Raw genomic sequence first — 12,059 nt, forward strand, 5'->3', positions numbered from 1 at the left:
TGCAACTGACATGTGTCCGGCCCTCCCTTTGTGTCATCGGGACCACCCCGGCAGGACCTCCACGTGCCCCCTTCCTGGCCTCTCCCACTGAGCACGTGCCTGTGGCCCAGCACGCCCTGTGTCCTGCGTCTACGGTCTTGCGTATGCTCGCTCCGTCAGTTTAACAAGGCGGCTCGCGCCTGTCCCGTGCTGGGGCAGTGCGCGGCCCTGGTCACACAGTAACCAATGATTCCACCTGGCCCTGGCCCCCACGAGGTCGCTGCTGATCCCATGTCCCTCTCTAGCTGCCTGCTTTATTTAATCCATGACCCCTTTCCCTGTGTCAAGGGTACTGCTGAGTCCTGGAGACCCTTCAGAGTTGGGGAGAGTTTCCACACCTGACACCGTCAGAGAATAAGAGGGTTTTAAAGGGAAAACTAGGGTGTAAAGTACAGACAAGGTGTCATAGAACTCCAAGCAGGAGACGCTGGCCTGGGCTGAGCAGTACAATAGAAACTGGGGGAGGGATTAGCCTCAGGTTCACACACAATAGGGGCGACTGGGGGACTCAGTCGGTTAAGCGTCCGACTTCCACTCAGGTCATGATCTCACGGTCCGTGGGTTCGAGCCCCGCGTCGGGCTCTGTGCTGCCAGCCAGCTCAGAGCCTGGAGCCTGTTTCAGAGTCTGTGTCTCCCTCTGTCTCTGACCCTCCCCAGCTTGCGCTGTCTCTCTCTGTCTCTCAAAAATAAATAAAAAAATATTTTTAAAAATTTAAAAGACAAGCAATAATAACAATGGAGCTAATACGTACTGAGCCCCAACACTGTTCTGATCAATTTTTAAGGACTATCTTACCTCATTCTCACAGTCACCCTACAATACAGGTGTTATTCTGGTTCTCATTTTGCAGACCAGAAACTAAGACACTCAGAAGTAATTGTCTTAAGGTTGAGCAGGTTGTAAATGGCAGAGCCAGGCCTCGAACCTACGCAGTCTGGCCTCCAGTGGTGCTCTCAGACATCACCAAGAGGGTCTGGGTGTGCCACCTATCTATGGCTGTGTAACAAGCATCCCCACATTTAGCAGCCTGACACAACATAGAGTCGTCATCTTGCAGTTCCCGTGGGTGGGGAATCTGGGACTGGCTTTTAGCCTCCCTTGAGCTGCAATTGAGATGACAGCCATGTCACTTCTGGGGTGGGGTGGGGGGGAGACTCGGTTCCCAGCTCACTCTTGTGGCGACTGGCAGGCCTCGGGTCTCAGCTGGCTGTTGCGGGTGACCTCGCTTCCTCGCCTCGTGGGCCTCTCCACGGGACAGCTCACACCACACCAGCCACTCTGCTGAGAGCGAGGGAACAGGAGAGGGAGACCAGGACGGAGGTCACCCTTGACTTGCATTCCAGTCGCGGAAATGATGTCTCGTCATTTTTTATGTTGTCTGTTGTCTACTGGTCGAAGGCAAGTCATCAGGGTCTGGCCAACACCCATGCCTATTGCTGGAGGGCACGGACACCGGAAGTGAGGGCCCCGGGCCACCTCAGAGGTCGCCTGCCGCAGCGGGCTAGCAGAGGAGACGGGCGTCCACAGACAACGTGAGGCGTGAGCTCATTATCTGCCCTCCCGTTCCTAACCCCAGAAACCCTAACTGTGCGTTAAATAAGAATAACAGTCTCGAAGGAGCTAAAACTTGCTTCTCAGCCTGGGAGAATTCTTCCTGCTGTTCTTCCCAGAAACTACGTGCCAAATAAGACAAGCACTTCTTAAAGATCAGCAGCGCACTCGGCTATGTAAGGAAACACAAGTGTGTTTGTATTTCGCTGGCATCGGGCTCAAAACTTGGCAGCGGCTCTCACTCCCACCCCCTCGCCATACGACTTTGGGCGCCCCTCCCTGGAGTGCTTCTCTCTACATCTCTTCCTCTTCTCTCCCACTGACCGTAAAGAGGAGGCACCCCCATGGCTCCAGCGCTAGAGTTTCTCTTTCCATCATTTCCAAGCATCGCCATCAATGTCACCTGCTGAGAGTCCCTCCGCACACAGGCCCGGTCACTGCTCAAAGGCCATGGGTGACTCCAAACTCAAGGAGTTCAAGACCTTCTATTGTGCAGCCCAGACCTGGTCCCCACATCACCCCCTTGCTTCAGTCTACCTGTCTCAAATCTTCCTGTCCCCATGCCTCTGCTCACCTCATTTCCTAAGCCTTGAATTTTTTTCCTGCTCCTCTTCAACTACTCAAATCCTGGCACCCTTCACGGTCAAGTCCATGCCCCATCTTCTCAATGAACTTCTCCAAGATGACTCCAGCAATCCAAGGCTGGGCTTGGCGGGAGGCAGTGTGTGTTCAACAGGGTCAGCTAAATAAAACTACTCATCAAGGGGTGCCTGGGGGGCTCAGTCAGTTGAGCGCCCAGCTCTTAATTTCGGCTCAGGTCATGATCTCCACAGTTTGTGAGTTTGAGCTCCCAATCTGGCTTGTGCTGACAGTGCAGAGCTTGCTTGAGACTCTCTCTCTCTCTCTCTCTCTCTCTCTCTCACCCTCTCCCAAATAAATAAACTTGAAATAAAATACTCATCAAAGCCAGCAAAGCGCTCCAGAAAAGTTGTCTGAGTTTTCCTCCCTAAACCCACAGCCTTGACCTCATCACCACCACCTGCTCACTCCCTCTGGGTCACCTTGGACTTGACCTCATCACCACCCTGCTCACCCCCTCTGGGTCACCTTGGACTTGACCTCATCACCACCACCTGCTCACGCCCTCTGGGTCACCTTGGACTTGACCTCATCACCAGCACCTGCTCACGCCCTCTGGGTCACCTTGGGCTCCACCTTCTGGCTCAGTGGCGCAGCAGTTGCTAACGTCCTTCTGTATGATGAATGGCTACGACCCAACCCCATGTCCTAGGAGACAGCTTTCTCCGGGCCCCACACATCTCCCACCAGGCAGGGAATCCCAGTTAGACTAAGCAGTTTCATCCGCTGTGTCTGCTTCATCCCCGAATCCAGAGCAGGGCTGAGACATGGAAAACATGGTCAGAAATGGAGAAGACGGAGAATGTTCATTGATAGGACTCCCCCATGAAACACACCAAAGACGCTTTACTCTTTGCTTCTTTAGTGCTCAGAAATCCAAAGATATCTTTCCACTTCGAAATCTAAGAACATACACTCGGTACAATCCTGACAGGGAGGAAATCACGGGGATGCTTGAGGTCAGCGGTAGCTGGGCGGTCACTGAGGCTCTGTGCCCGAGGCCCCTCGGTCCTGCGGTCCGGGGTGAGACACGCAGCCAGCAGGTGCAGGTGCGGACGGGAGAGGCCGACGTGGAGCAGCCCCGCAGTGCCCATTGGGAGCATCCCACCCACACTCCCCGCGTCGACGCGGCCCCCCAGCCTTCCTGGTACCGCCTCCCGCTCCCCGGCCGCGGTCCATGACACCTACATTACTCACTGCACATTCACTCTTGAACTTTATATCCTGCTGTTCTCTTTCGCACTTTGTTCAGAAATAAATGCTGGTGCCCACGTTACATTTTGCTTTTAAATAGCCTGCCGCAGAGGAGATGCGCCCGGGGCTCTCCGAGCCACACCGGACAGGGTCCAGGCCATTTGCACGGAAGGCAGAAGCTAGAGCTCATGCGAGCGGACAGGGAAAGGCATGACCATCACCGACCAGGGGCCTTGAAGGAAGTCACTTAACTGTTCTAAACGAAGGCTGGCTTTGCTAAAAAGCACCTTATCTCAGGCTTTTCATCTCAGGACCACTTTACACTCTTAAAAATTATTGAGCATCCCTAAGGAGCTTGTGTTCATGAGAGTTGTATTTGAAGATATTTACAGTACTAGAAATTAAAACTGAGAAAATCTTTGAATATTTTTCAATTTGTATCAAAAATCACAATATAGACTCAGCACACATTGGCATACATTTTACATCTTAAGAAAAATAACTGCATTTCCCCAAGCAAAAATAACAGTGAGCAGAATGGCAACACTTTATGTGTTTCCCAAGCTCCCTCAGTGTCTGAATTAGCGGCAGGCAGCTGGATCCTCACATCTGCTTCTGCTTTCAATCTGCATGCCGTGCTGTCTTAGCAGAGGGACGTGATGGAAAGTCAGCCTCAAGTATGGAGCTGGACAAGAGAGAGCAAGTTTGTAATGGGTTTTTCAGGTCATTGTGGATGTTCTTCTTTGATACTACACCAAAACTCAACATGTCGTACTTCCTTTTTCTTTTTATGTGTATTTCTCTTGAGGGAGAGAGAGAGAGGAAGACAGCAAGTGGGAGGCGGTAAAGGGAAAAGAGAGAGAGAGACTCCCAAGCAGGCTCCATGCTGTCAGCACAGAGCCAGATGTGGGTCTCGACCTCACAAACCAGGAGATCCTGACCTGAGCTGAAATCCAGAATCAGATGCTTAACTGACTGAGCCCCCCAGGCACCTGTTTGGTACTTTCTCAAAGGTTAGTTGCAATGTCAAATCTGAAACCATATCAATTAATTTTTCAAACTCTGTTGCATTGAAACCCACTATAATACACTTTGNAAATCTGACATGTTTTCATTAGCATTCTGTTCAAAATATTTTGTAATTAACCTTTTGGTTTTTTTTTTTTTTTTTTTTTTTTTTTACCTAGCCAAGCATTTGCAACATGGTGCGTTCATCACTTGGAAGATAATTGATTCACTGAGTTATGAGGATCTGTGATATTGACAATATGGTGATATTGAAATGTTGATACATTTCATCATACACCATCCAGAAATCATAGCAGTAACATAACTATTAACCTCATCAGAAAACTCTGAATTAAGAAGCTATCAAACTCACAGCAGTGGATACGAGTTTTCTAAAATTTTAATTTTCACTTAAAACTTTCCATTTTTAAGTTTATTTATTTATTTTGAGAGAGAGAAAGAGAAAGCACGAGTCAGGGAGGGGCAGGGAGACGGGGAAAGATAGAGACTCCCAAGAAGGCTCCCCACTGGCAGCACAAAGCCTGGCACGGGACTTGAACCCATGAACTGTGAGATCATGACCTGAGCCGACATCAAGAGTCAGTTGCTTAACCCACTGAGCCACACAGATGCCCCTTGGAAATTACAATTTTATAACTGGCAACAAATATTGTCAGTTATTTTTCTTAAAGAAACAGGCTCACTTCATTTATTTTCAGGTAGGTCTGAAATAACCTAATTTGCCAGTCTGTTGTCCTTTCCATAAACAGGCCGGAAAGAAAGCCTGGACAAGAAACCCAGCCCCTTGCCGATGACCAGCGACGCTTGGCCACGTGAAACCATTTTGACCACTTAATTCTTTTTCATTTAACAATATTTTAAAAAATCAATACAATGCTTCTCCCACCCATGGGAGTTTTCTCTGAGGTGCGGGAAAATGGCGAGGTGGATGTTCTCGGCCACGGACCCTGGCGTTGGAATTCTGCTCTCTCATGGCTTAACTGTGTGAGTGGGACAAATGTCCAATTGCTCTATGCCTCAGTTTCCTCAGCTGTACAATGGGTCTCCTGGGGGGTGTTGCTGTGAGGACCAAGCTCTTGACGATGCCGGCCTCACCGGAGGCCCCTGTTGGTGCTCCTGCAGATGGGCCCCGGCCCGGGCCCTGAGCTCCTGGGATGCCTCCACCACCGGCCAGCTTCCCACCCCCCGGGGCAGCACATGGCCCCTGTCTCTGGTGACAGTGCGTCCAGGAATCCAGAAAAGTTCAACTCTGGGCAGCCCTCCCGGCTGTCTCCTCGCCCTGTCAGGGAGGGTTGGCGTGAGTGGGGAAAGAGAGGCCCAGCAATGGGCGCCAGTACCTGAGTCTTGTGGGGCCGGGAGAGGAGAAGAGGCAGAGGGGTGCCCGGCTGCGTGTGCTCCGGGAAGGGGGTGCACCCGCCCGCCCAGCAAGGGCCTCCTCCTGTACCAGCTATATACCCCACCTATACCTGGGGGCGGGGGCGGGCACCGCAGGGCAGGGCCAGACCCATCCCATGAGGTACAGTGCTTGGGGACGGGCGTCAGGGAAAGGGGCAGCAGGGCAGAGTGAGCCTGGGGCTCCAAGAGGCAGCACAGGTGACCCAAACAGGAAGTAGCAAAACAGGCTGCAAAACAGGCACTGACACGTGGGGCAAAGCACAGAGCACGCGGCGCAGGCGGGGCCGGGCCGACGCGCACAGCCAGGGGGCAGCCGGTGGCCGCCGCTTTGTGGCCACGAGGTCCTTCACTCTGCTCCTGCCTGAATCCTGTCCTACCCAGGGCTCCCCTCTAGAGGGACTTTGGCGACCCTCACCTTGCAGTGACCTTCGACCTGATCTGAATTTCTGTCACAAGAGCACGTTGTCAACATTGCCTACTGCTGCTGTCTTACTGACTGCACATCATACGTCTGATAAGGGGCTAATATCTGAGTATCAGGGCCTCATGCAACTCAATAGCAACAAGCAAACAAAAAACAACAAAAAGGAAAAAATCTAATTCAAAATGGGCAGAAGATCTGAATGGCCATTTTTCCAAAGAAGACCTACAAATGTCCACTGATGGACAAAAGGGTAAGGAAACCGTGGTATATCTATGTAATACAATGTTATCTGACCATGAAAAAGAAAAATTTTGCCATTTGCAACGTGAGCAGACCTCAAGGGCGTGATGCAAAGTGGAAAAAGTCAGACAGAGAAAGATAAACAATCTCTCTTACATGTGACATCTTAGGGAAAAAAAATAATTTAAAAAAATCCACCCTCAGATTCTCAAGTTCATAGAGAACAGATTGGTGGTTGCCAGAGGTGGGGTGTAGAGGTGGGAGAACTGGGTGAACTGCTTTTAGTATTTTGTTTGTTTGTTTGTTTAAATAAAATAAGAGGGGGAAAAAAGAGCCCCGCCCTCAAGAATCTGATGCTGTAGCTGGGAGAGACAGATAACGAACGAACTATAAGCAGAATGGTAAGTAGTTATATAGTACTTTCCAAAGTGCCCCAAAAAATCTATAAACACAGCCAGAGAGATTAAGAGTTTGCGATTTTAAATGTGGGAAGGCTTTACTGAGAAAATGACATTGAAGCAGAGATATGAGGAGGTGAGGTAGTTGTCTGGGTGGCTATCTGGAGGGAGAACCTTCCGGATGGACAAGACAGCCAGTGCCAAAGCCCTCGGTGGACACTTGTCTGACCAGAGGAAGAGCAGAGAGGTCAGTGTAGCTGGAACTGGGTAAGAACCAGGGAGGGGACAGAGGATGACAGGGTGCCCAAGCCACATGGGCCCCGGAGGACGCTCAGCGATGGGTGGGAGGGGAGGGCAGGAGCTTTGGAAGGTGGCCAGCCCTGTAACAGGATGATCTGAGGGCCATCACGGAAAATAGCCAAGATAGAGGCAGCACGACCAGTGAAGGGCTACTGCAGTCACCCGGGCCAAGGAAGATGGTGGCACCCGCCAGGTGGTAACAGTGTGGGTTCAGCAGGATTTTCTGGCTTTCTCCATTTTGGGATACTGCATCCATTCTGGGGTTAGTCCACATCAAGTGAGTTACACACTCGCTGACAATCATATACATTCATATTGAAGCAGAATCCCCCAAAAAACCAATCATGCCATTTTTTCACCCATTGTGTTAACAAAAATAGACACTGATAAGCATACAGAGAAAGAAGTACTATTTTACCATCATGGGAGCATGAGTGGGGATCGTCTTCCTGGAGATCGATTCACTGAATCTACCATGTTAAATCCTGCACACTTTCAGCCGACCCGCCATTTCCAGTGGTCGAGCCCACAGAAATACTCCCATACGCCCATACGTGTGGAAAAGTGTTCACGAAAGGACAGTCCCTGCCACACAGTTTGTAAAAGCAACCAACTGAAATAAACCCACATGCTTACCGATAAGTGATTGGCCAAGTACACTTGGCTTGGATTACCACACATCCTTTGAAACAACAAGGGAAATGTGCATATAAATACGGTAAGAAAAAGGCCTGGAAGGGGCGCCCTGAAATGTCCGTAGGGATAACTTACAGAAGGCAGGTGGAGAAACAGAATTAGAGGAGAATTATGTCCTTTTCACTCTGGATTGTTCTGTGTTTTTCCTTTCCTTACATGTGTAAGAGCAAATTCGTGCATTTTGTATAAACGTTATCAGTGTGGACTTTTTATGCTTAAGCACAGGAATCTTTAAGACTCCATCCTGAGGGCCCATGGGCTGTGCTCAAGGCTCCTCTGGACCCACACCCACCCTATCTGTGCCATCTCCTCTGGGAGAGGTCGATTCTTCATGCATTTCATGAAACTGAAAGCTTCAGGATCCTTCCAAACCTAGGCCCTTTTTAAATAAGTAGTCATTTTGGGGGTGCTGGAGTGACTCAGTCGGTTAAGCGTCTGATTCTTGATATTGGCTCAGGTCGTGACCTTGTGGTCATGAGACTGAGCCTCACGTTGGGCTCTGTGCTGACTCTCCCTCACTCTCTGCCCCTCCCCTGCTCTTGCTCTCTCTCTCAAAATGAATAAATTAAGTTTTAAAAAAATAAGAGGGTATTTTTTTGTGCCTAATACTATATTTTAAATTTTGCACTTTCATCTTAAAGAGGAGCAACCTCTTTAAGCAAACCTTTGCCTTTATACCTTCTCACGCCGGTGTCACGGCCATGCCCAGGGGCAGGATGGCAGCATTTCCCACCAAAGCCCTTTGTAGGCCTTCCTACAGGCTGAGCAGTGACAACAGGAGAGGGCAGGAAAAAGGAACTAAGGACCAATCCCCCCAAAACTAAGGACTAGCAATGGGCAGACATAACCTCAGTGAAACCCCAGTCATATGTCCCAGTGTGCTGAGAAGCTCAGGCAACTTTACAGAGCACACATTAGCCTGGAGATCAGAACAGCCACGGATGTAGGTGAAATAGGGGGAAAGTCAAGACAGCCTGTCAAATGAGTCTCGTAACTAAAGGAAACAATTCCTTAGACAGAGAAGCTTTTAGCCACGGAAACCCAGGACAACAGGGAGCCAGAAGAGAAGCAGGTATGTCTGAGGAACGGGTTTGCATTCTCCAGGTCTCAATGGCAAGTGCCTCGTATAACACATCTTGGGAAGAAATGCATAGGAGTCTAATGTCACTAAGCATTCGACTCTGCTCTGATCTCACAGTCGCCAGGCAACCGTTGGATTAAGAAGTTTGCCAGGTAGATTTCCCCGCACAGAATAGGGTAAGCGGAGGGCTCAGCTCTCTAGACCCTTCGCCAGATGGAGTTCTCGTTGTAGTTTAATAAGCTGCCATCCAACATAGACATCAATTCCAATGAGCGTGGTTAATGTGAGTCTGCCCCAGAGAGAGGGATTTGCGATTTGTTGTCTGAGCCTGCACGGCAAGCCCAGCCCCTCGACTGTGAGAATTTGCCCACTGCCCCCGTGCAAACTACTACGTGACCTTTCACACAGCTGTCATCCAAACTGACTCTGTCCAAGTTGAGTTGTGCGTTCAGCGACATGCCATAGCTGGGTGGTGCTGCTGGGTCCACATCTGTGGGATTATACACAGTTGACAGGCCATCCTATAAGCCAGCTGTCGAGTCTGCGACTTTAGTGCAAGGAGACAGCCCAGATCTGAGGCCAAAGCCAATCGTTAGCTGGTGTGTGGGTACCTAAGGCCGTCCACGCCCAATAGGCACCCACAGATGGTGATCTCCTCTCCTTCCCCGTCCCTGCTGGACACTGTCGCGGGAGAGGAACCAGGCAGCCCCTTACGGGTGTCGTGTGTTTCTCATAATTCCAGCAAAAAAAGTCCTGAATCCTAGGCAGGAAATGACGTCACTGGAGCGGGGCTGTCTTCAGAGAGCATCTCCAACCTTCATCAGTGGATCTGTGATCAGGAGATCCAAGTGGGAGAAGCAGCGCAGGGCGGGTTCTGGATTCTGGAGAGAGTGGCTGCCTTCTGGGCTGTGCCTGGAAAAGAGAATAGAAGCAGCTGGAGAATAACCCAAGAGGGTGAGCTTGGAGCCGGTGCCTGAGATAAAAGTCCCCGGGACAACATCAGTGGCAGCCCACGACGTGGTCCTGGTGAAAACCCACGACAGGCCGCTCGCTGGACAGCGCCAAGATGCCATTCCCCGGTACACCACAAAACAAGCCATACATCCTAAAACTTGGCTTTTTCTGTTCTTATACACAGGGGCATTTTTTTCCTCTCCAAAAGAGACAAAATACAGAAAAATCAAAGAACAGATGCAGAGACCCTAACACACCAAGCCGAGGATTTGCACCTGCTCGAGGTGAAGCATTCGCAGGCCAGGACCCAGCAGATGAAGAGACTGGGGGTGCTTCTCTGGAACAGGATGCGGGGCCTCCTGGCTGCGACATCTGTCACCCCACTGCTCTCCACGGCTGATCTGGCCGGCTAGGCGGGTGTCCCCCTCCTTCCTCACCCTCCCTGCGTGTCCCTCCCGAAGCTGCGCGCTCCGTGGAAGAGGATGATCGTCCCCGACACACTCATTATCTCCTACTTCAACTGTCCTGCTCAAAAGCTACAGACAGTCCTTGCCACCTGCTCAGAACAGAGACGATTTGGAAGCAGCCTACGCAGGCCTTGAAGACGAGATCCCCCTGGCAAAAAACAAAAACAAAAACAAAACGTGGGCACTTGTTGGGATGAGCCCTGGGTGTTATATGTAAACCAACTTGACAATAAACTATAAAATAAAAAAAGAAAGTGGTGTGTTTCAGGAGGATGAAACGATAGGCAGCTGTGTAAATGGAGGCTGCAGGAACCCGGCTTATTCTCCAAGGTCCTGCTACAATCCCCCGATCACACCCCTCGCTCTGAGTCGGGTCCCGGCCCCCACACACCCAGCCGTGTCCACAGCACTAGAAGCCTGTAGCCCAGTCCGCCGTGCGTCGGGCTCTCCACCCCGACTTCTGGAGGGCAGGGACCACGGCTCGCTCACTCAGATCTCGTCACCCACCCTCCACCCCCACGGGACCCTCAGCACACGGCGGGCACTGGGCAAGCGCTTGTCATATTGAAATAACTCCGTGGCTTGCTGCAGATTCCCCTCCCCTTGGATGCTCTAAGCTCCATGTGGGAGTTTTTTCAGTCACCTTCAGTTCCTGGAAAGACCTCGAACCTCAAACCGTGTGGTGTGCATAGGTTCTGTCCTTCTAAATATACGCGATGGTTTCCCCATCTCGCGCAGCCACCCAAGGCGCAAAACAAACTCAGCTTTGGAAACCAGAACGCGGAAGAAGATCCCTCAGTAAAATTTCCCAAAGGGGGCCGTGCTTACCTGCTACGCCCATACGTCGTAGGCAAGCCGCCTGAACCACTGTGCTGTGTGCTTCCAGACAGCCTGTCACCATAGCAACACTCACATCTGTCGTTACCTCAGAGAGAGAACACTTTTAGAGGAAATCTACTTCGCAACGTGTCATGTCAACTTCTGCGCTTCTTATGGATTCTCGCAGGAATCTGGGCCCGAGTGCCCTGGGTTAAGCCGTGCCTCTGTGAATGATCTAGAAGGCACTGCCACAGCCCCAAGTGGCCTCTTCCTCAGCCTGCCCCCACCTGTCCTTGGATGATTCAGGTACCAGGGCCTCCCTGAAGCCACAGCAGATTGCTGTCACACACAGGGCAGTTAAACAAGCCGGTTGTTATGAAAATAATAGCTGTCACCCTGGCATCATGCATGCACAGTCTCTTAATCCCTGGGCCACCCCGTGCAGCAGGCATCCCCAGTCCCGCTTAGCGATGAGGAGACAGGTCCAGCCCTCCCCACTGCGGTGACATCACAAGCCACACCTTACAGATCCGTGTGGATCTGTGAATTTTCCCGACAATTCAGAAAGGAAGATTTTTTTTTTTATCCTCCCCATTTTACAGAAGAGGAAAAGGTCTTGGAGAAGTGGAGCATCTCACCCCCAGCCCCCTCGAGAGGACAGCGCAGGTGCAGAGACCCAGTCTCTCCCCCTCGGCGGGAGTCTCTGCACCTCTCTGAGCCCAAGAGGAAGACACCCGGGGCCCTTCCCTGCTTGGTTTCGGAATAAAGTCCAACCTCTGGCACTTGCTGAGAATCTCCCCAAGCAGGTGAGCCCACTGGCTACACCCTCACT

General features: G+C 51.1%; 1 long non-coding RNA gene across 2 annotated transcripts; it reads right to left on the minus strand.

Moving 5' to 3' along the window:
• Positions 1-5,987: 5,987 nt before the first annotated feature.
• Positions 5,988-11,488, minus strand: LOC144220721 (uncharacterized). Of its 2 annotated transcripts, none has more exons than XR_013331837.1 (3): positions 11,237-11,488; positions 10,379-10,556; positions 5,988-9,899 (listed from the first exon to the last, which is right to left on the minus strand). It is a non-coding gene; the product is annotated as an uncharacterized LOC144220721 (long non-coding RNA). The 2 variants fall into 2 exon arrangements; XR_013331836.1 differs by having other exon boundaries at positions 10,217-10,556.
• Between the last annotated feature and the right edge of the window lie 571 nt (positions 11,489-12,059).

This window comes from Crocuta crocuta, unplaced genomic scaffold (genome assembly GCF_008692635.1).
Source record: "Crocuta crocuta isolate KB4526 unplaced genomic scaffold, BGI_CrCroc_1.0 scaffold129, whole genome shotgun sequence".
NCBI lineage: Eukaryota > Metazoa > Chordata > Mammalia > Carnivora > Hyaenidae > Crocuta > Crocuta crocuta.